A 7,034-nucleotide genomic window follows, 5' to 3' on the forward strand; every position below is an offset into this window, starting at 1 on the left:
GAGGATGATCGTAGTGTGGAAACGCTCGCGCCCCATGAGGAGCTGGCCAGTCTTGCAATGATGTTATTCCTTATTTTTATTAGTAATTTAATAATAATCAACAAGATTGTGGGATAAGAGGAGTATAGTTCCACACAGTTCCCACCACCAGAGTTCCATTTCCCATCTGCTCCATTGGAAGCTTCCTTATTCTTTATCCCTCAGGGAGTCTGGACCAAAGATCTCTATGGGGTGCAGAAGGTGGGAGGTCGGGCTTCTGTAATTGCTTCTCCACTGGACATGAGCATTGGCAAATAGATCCATACTCCCAGCCTGCCTCTGTTTCTCAGGCTCTTGGGATATGGGGTTCCAGGTATAGAATAATTTCTAAAGAAAAGGCATGTTCTTTTTGTATTTTACTCGCTTGATTGAATCAAATGCCTTTCATTGCAGACAGCAAGTTTAGCATTGAAGAATTTATTGTTCTCCATCCTTTGACATAGCAAAAAGATGTTTTGGATGTGTAATGGAATAGATTTTTCATGTGTTGTTGAATTCTACTTGGGAAATAACTTTCAGCATAGACTCTGTGTTTTTTGAAAGCTCAGTAAAGCTACATCATGGGACTTAATTTGAAAATTTGAAATAGCATCACATTGATGACACTATCGTATTGTATATTTTCAGCATGTTGTAATTTTAATCATCAATTGGCAAAATGCTTAGCTTGTTATCTATGCATTACCAAATGGAGAACTAAGAGTCTGGGCTGAATACTAATTCCAGCAGTGACTGAGAGACTTCTCTATTGCAGTAATCATTAGTTTCCATAAAATTTTGACCTTGGAGGATGTTTATTGCATCTGTGGCATTTGAAATATAGAATAGATTGCTTAGGAATGTCACAGGAAATTAATCATGCTATCCAAAATATATAAACAATGCTTTTGGCCAACTAGCTAGTCATTACCACTCAGCAAATCGCAATCAATGTGCAGAGAACTAAGGGAATACTGAATGTGGGCATCTCCAAATTGAGAGTTCAGATAAGTTTGTTGTGGCTGTACTCATTAGAAAAATGTTCATTTTCAAATCATCCTCTGCCTCTATCTATCACCACTTTTCTTGCAGACATAATCATATGCCAGCAGTAGAAGGAAAGCTAAAGACAAGAGGAACGTCAATTTATCATGCTGTTTATCTTATTGTTTTGGACTGGAGTTGGTTTATTACACCAAAGAAAAAGACTCTGGGGTGGGTTGTGGGGGAGAGCCCAGGCCCTGGAAAAGGATGACGGAAGACCTAGTGGGGGTTGTATTGCCATGCGGAACATTGAGAAATGTTATGTATGTACAAACCATTGTATTCACTGTCAAATGGAAAACATTAATCCCTCAACAAAGGAAAAAAAACAGGAAAGTAGGAGCTATATGGTCAGTTCTTCTACATAAAACCCCTAAAAGTTCACGACCAAATCACTGTGAGAAATCTTTCACCTAGGAGTGATTTCTAAGTCAGAGTCTTGAGCTTCCATATAAAATAGAAGTGTCTGTCTCAGAAGAAGGGAGAATAATGACAGGCTCAGAAGGAATCCTCCATTTCCAAGTCAGGTCCTTCCTCCTGCTCATAAGTCAGGCTTGAATTCTCCTTGGCTTGACTCTCTGGCTCTTCCAACTCCAAAGGTTCCTCTGAGGTTGGAGGAACAACTTCTTCATCTTCATTTTCATTTTCATGTACAAAGCTACCAATCATGTTGGGTCTGCAGGAGAAACCATTGTGCTTGATTTGCAGCCATTCCTACAAAGCATGAGGGAGGTCCTGGCAGAGATACGTTGTCAGAGCCGATGTATCAAGTGAACTTCAGAGACTTACGTACACTGACCTATGTTTTCTTCCCCGTCCTTCTTTTCCGTCAGAAGAGTTCCTGTCACGCTGCGCTTCTTTACTGTATGGCATTTATATTTCAGCATTGTTTTATTATTGCCATCCACTTGGGAATACTACAGCATCAGGGGGAGTTCCTTGGATGGTGGAGTAAGGTTGTATTATATCTCCCTCTCTCTCATCATGGTCAACATCTTCTTCAAAGATAACACAGGTTCCAACAGCATCTTTGTATTCCCCAGCAAAGACGTAGCTGTCCAATTGCAGGATGGGCCTTTCAGTATCAGTCCCCAAAATCTTGCATGTCTTTTCACATTTTGAGAGGAAGTCTGAATCAATGATTCCCAACAATTCCAACAGAACCAACTGCTTCTCCACGTCACTTGTCATGCCTATGTGATCCCGCCATTTTGAGTAAGGGCCCTGTTTACCTTATTTGGAGAAAAGTATGTCACATAGAAAGAATTTTACATTTCCTTTACTGAAGTAAAATCAAACACACAAAAAATAAGAAAGAGTACTATGGTTTATTCAGAATATGTGATATTTATCTTTAAAAATATGGCTCTTATGCACAATAAAAAGTAGTATTCTGCATGACACTTTCATAAATAGCTAGAGAAGGGGTTGATGCCAGTCCCAGCAAGAGTGACATTAGAAGAATGTAGGAAGTTGTTCAAAATGCAGATTTCCAATTTTACACCAACTTACAGATCAGTGGACTCTAAGGAGCAGAGCACTGAAATATACTTTCAGATGAACACTCTCAGTGGTTAAAATGCAAGGCTAAAAGTTAAGAGTCCTTGCATTAACCTGCTAGAAAATGTTTAAAATACAAGAAGAATGTATTTAATTGATATGAACAGAATCAGAAACATATTCCTTCTATAATAATTGCTACCAGATGAATATCTCTCTTCTCCAACCTTGTGGAGCACAGGAAGTCCCTCTCCTTTGTGTATTATCATTTACCCTAGCCCCTGAGGTAGTGTCCAGACTGACAAAGGCAATTTAATACTATTTAATACATAAATGATCAAGTGTCTTCATGGAAAATATTAGAATCAACTAATTTTCAAGTAGATATAGACAAAAAGATTTGGTTTGGCCTTGAGTAGAAACATATAAATCTTATTATCACCCTGGAATATAACTAGTTGTAGTCCTTATAATTTGATCAACATAATACTGTATAATTTGTATAAAGTAGGACTTTCTTGTTCATCAATTTACCAGTCGGCTTCAAGACAGATGGTGTGGTTATTTATGTATTTATTATGTGGTTTGGAATTCTTTTGTAAAAAAATGTATATATCCCTCCAGTGGTGCAGTCTATCAAAATATAAGATAGAAAAGTAGAAATAGTTTTGGTTAACATTTATCCAGTACAATTAGAATTGTCATTTTCACTATCGATAGAGTTAAGCAGCACTTTTGACCTTCATCATTCTATTCTTAGAACTAATTTGTCGTAGAGTTTGAGAAACTTCAGATTCACCTCTGTTGATGATGCTGGAAATATTCTATTATAGCTTGACTATGTGCGTAGCTCAAGTTCCTCACTGCTGTGCAGTGTTTAGTCCTACAACTGGGGAAGGGGGACAGGGGTAAATCCGTTTTTCTACTACAACCTCACATTACAGGCTAATTTGTTTAGAGTTAAAAAAAAATTATGTCAAGACAGCACTGACATCTGCTTGGTCTGGCTACTTCTCAACCAAAACTCTTCCTAATGTACTATGACTTGCATTGTAAACTAGTCTTATTAGTAAAACTAGTGTTTTTTTAAAAAAAAATTTTATTAGTGATTCAATATTGACTTATAAAATTACATGTTAACAGGGGTATCATTCCACACCGTTCCCATCACCAGAGCTCTGAATCTTAAGTCCCTCCATTGCAAACCACCACAGTTCTCCCAAGGTTGCAGACATGGGCTAACTGTCATCTCCATAGTTACTGTCTACATTTGTATATCCAGGTGTTGTATGCTTTACATTGGGTTGTTCTAGATCTCCCCCGCCAAGAGAATTAGTCCAGTTAGTTTCGCGGGCCTGCTTGGCCCCGCCCCGAAGAAACCCCGCCAGAGTTCCAGAGTAAGAGAGTTAGAGAGTTGCAGAGTTCGAGAGTTTGAGAGTTCCAGAGTTCCAGAGTTGGAGAGTTGAAGAGTTAGAGAGAGTGCTTGCGCCGCGCAAAGAGACAGCAGAGTTCTGTTTGGTGATTAGTTTGGTTTAGTTTATGAATCGTTGTTCCTGAATAAAGAAATACAGCTTCCCTGCCCAGCCGTATGTCTCTGGTCGTCTCTGTTACCCGCCTGTGAAGCTAGCCCGGCCAGCAAGAGCCTAGAGAATTTTTAACAACATCCAGGCCCAATTCTCTCTTCCTCTCCAAGTCACACATAACCCTATTACTACATCCAAATGTCTTTCCCCCTTTCCCCTTTTTGTGTTCTCTCTTTTCCTCTCTCTCTCTCTCTCGGACCTGATGGACTTAGAATTCCGAGCCCTCTTATCCTCTCCCTCCTATCACTTCTCTCCTACTTATCTCCCAAATTTTTTTGGGGTGCAGGAGGTAGGAGTTGTGGCTTCTGTAATAGCTTCTTTGCTGGATTTGGACATTGGCAAGTCTATCCATATCACCAGCCTGTGAAACTAGTGTTCTTCAGAAAATATTAGACTGGCTAAAATATGTCAGATACTCCTTTTTGTAACAGAGTTTGAAAATATAGAGTATTCCATTCTGCCATATATATATATTTAACGGACTTAGCCAATGGACTCATATATAAACTCTCCTGCACATGGTGACTAATTGCAAAGGTTTCTTTGCCAGTCAGTGTCGCCTGAATCTTGACCAGAGATTTCTGTCACATTTTCTTAAGTTACTTTGTCATGTGTACTGAAGCTTTTAGTTTTCTAGTGTTCCCTTGACTTTGAAAACTAGACTGTACTCTTCATTTGTGTTTGCTTGCTAAAATTGTTTTTTTTTTTAAATAAATAGATAAGATAGTCTTTCATTTAACCTGAGAAAACAAGGTCATGGGAACCTTGAAAATTAATCAGAAGTAATTATCTTCCACAGAGAAATGGAAAGGTGTAGAAAAGCAAAAGGTTGCCCCATTCTCAATAGAAATCCAGTGAGCAGAGGACAGAATTGATCTTTGGAATTTTCCATATGAAGGCTGTTGGTCTGTGCCAAGGAAGTTTCAGTGTTTCTGTGCTAGCCTAAATATACCTTCAGTGGACTGTGGAGGACAGAAAGGAGAAACACAAAGTAGAACTTGCACTGGGTTAAATGTGATGTACTAGAAACAGAGGACTCTGGGGAAGAAGAAGAAAGGGATGGGTGGGGAAGGAGGGTTCTTGCAAGGGTGAGAGTGTATTTCAGATTCCTGTCAGGAAGAGATGAATGGGGCCTGGTGATCTAGTCATCTAAATTTCAGGTTAATGTTTATTTTAATATTTGCTAGATAATATTTTACTATTTGCATGATAATACCCAATAAGTTTATTTAATAGTTTCTAGATAATATTTTAATATTTGCATGATAATACCCAATAAGTTGTATCCAATGACTAAGTAGAGAATATAATATAATAAAATATTCAGGTATAGAATGTAGATAGTTGAAAGTACATATTATTTAGCACTTTTTTTTTTAAACAAATATACTTTTCGGGTGGGGGAAATAGAATAATGGTTATGCAGAGAGATTCTCATGCCTGAGACTCCAAAGTCCCAGGTTCAGTCCCATGCACCACCGTAAACCAGAGCTGAGCAGTGCTCTGTTGAGAAAAACAAGTGGGGGGGGGGGGGGCAGTACGCAGTGGGTTAAGCACACGTGGCGTGAAGCACAAGGACCAGCAGAAGGATCCCGGCTCAGGCCCCCTGCTCCTCACCTGCGGTATGTGTGTGGGGGGGTGGGGGGGAATCACCTCACAATCGGTGAAGCAGGTCTGCAGATGTTTGTCTTTCCCTCCTCACTTGATTTCTTGCTATCTTATCCAATAACAACAATAACAATGGTATAAAAATGGAAAAAAAATGGACTCCAGGAACAATGGATTTTTAGTGCAGGCACAGAGCCCCAATGATAATCCTCGAAGAAGGAAAAATATATATATATATATATGGGAGTTGGGTGGTAGCACAGCGGGTTAAGCGCATGTGGCACAAAGCTCAAGGACCAGCGTAAGGATCCCGGTTCGAGCCCCCCTGGCTCCCCATCTGCAGGGGAGTCGCTTCACAAGCGGTCAAGCAGGTCTGCAGGTGTCTATCTTTCTCTCCTCCTCTCTGTCTTCCCCTCCTCTCTCCATTTCTCTCTGTGCTGTCCAACAACAACGACATCAATAACAACAACAATCAATGCAACAATAAAATAACAAGGGCAACAAAACGAATAAATATTAAAAAAGATATATATATATATATAGAGAGAGAGAGAGAAATTTCTCTCTTAAATAAGTCTTTTAACATGCTTATGATATGAATGTCTTAAGAGAAATGTGTACTTGTGCAGTATTTTTACTTCTTTGCCCAAACGGCACGGTCCCAGACAAAGTGCCTTGCTTCCTATGTATGTTGTACCTTCAAGAGCTCACACTGAAGTGAAGCCGCTCCTCCCAGGATCTCACTTCTGGGTGGACACAAGCACATGGAAATTCTGCCGTTGTTGAGACTTTCAGCTACTGCCATACTGGTGCAGCAGCCCGTGGTGGAACTGAAGCATAGTCGTCTTTACCACCCTCCAGAGCAGACATGGAGGAAACCACCAAAGCAGGATTTCTTGCTTCTAATGTTCTACTTGGTCGAACTGCTATGTCTGAATGTAGTTTTCTGAAATCAGTGCCACAGCTCGCAAGCCTAATAGAAGAATAGTGATTCAATGTAAATGTTACCCAGTGATTACTCTCCTAGGAGATTAATACTCTAATTTGTGTTTCATGAGCTTATTATTATTATCGAATTGGTTTAGCTACAATTTGGAAATTCTTTGCAGCAAATGAATCCTTGCATTCTTATTAAAGCACAGAAAGCAATAAAATGAAAATGTATTACACTGTTGAATTGGAGGTGCTGGTTCTTGTCTGTTTAATTCCTCCTTACTCATCTATTTCTTTTGGGTGTTTCTGGAATCACACAATATTGCTTTCAGGTAATATCAGACATTA

General features: G+C 39.4%; 1 protein-coding gene and 1 pseudogene across 2 annotated transcripts in view; one reads left to right on the forward strand and one right to left on the reverse strand.

Moving 5' to 3' along the window:
- DOK6 (docking protein 6) overlaps positions 1 to 7,034 on the forward strand; it is a 541,316-nt gene that overhangs the window by 106,563 nt on the left and 427,719 nt on the right. The gene's annotated exons all lie outside the window — the stretch shown is intronic.
- Positions 1,561 to 7,034, reverse strand: part of LOC103114357 (general transcription factor 3C polypeptide 6-like) — a 25,261-nt pseudogene continuing 19,787 nt past the window's right edge.

The sequence above is a fragment of the Erinaceus europaeus genome, chromosome 15, assembly GCF_950295315.1.
Source record: "Erinaceus europaeus chromosome 15, mEriEur2.1, whole genome shotgun sequence".
Taxonomy (NCBI): domain Eukaryota; kingdom Metazoa; phylum Chordata; class Mammalia; order Eulipotyphla; family Erinaceidae; genus Erinaceus; species Erinaceus europaeus.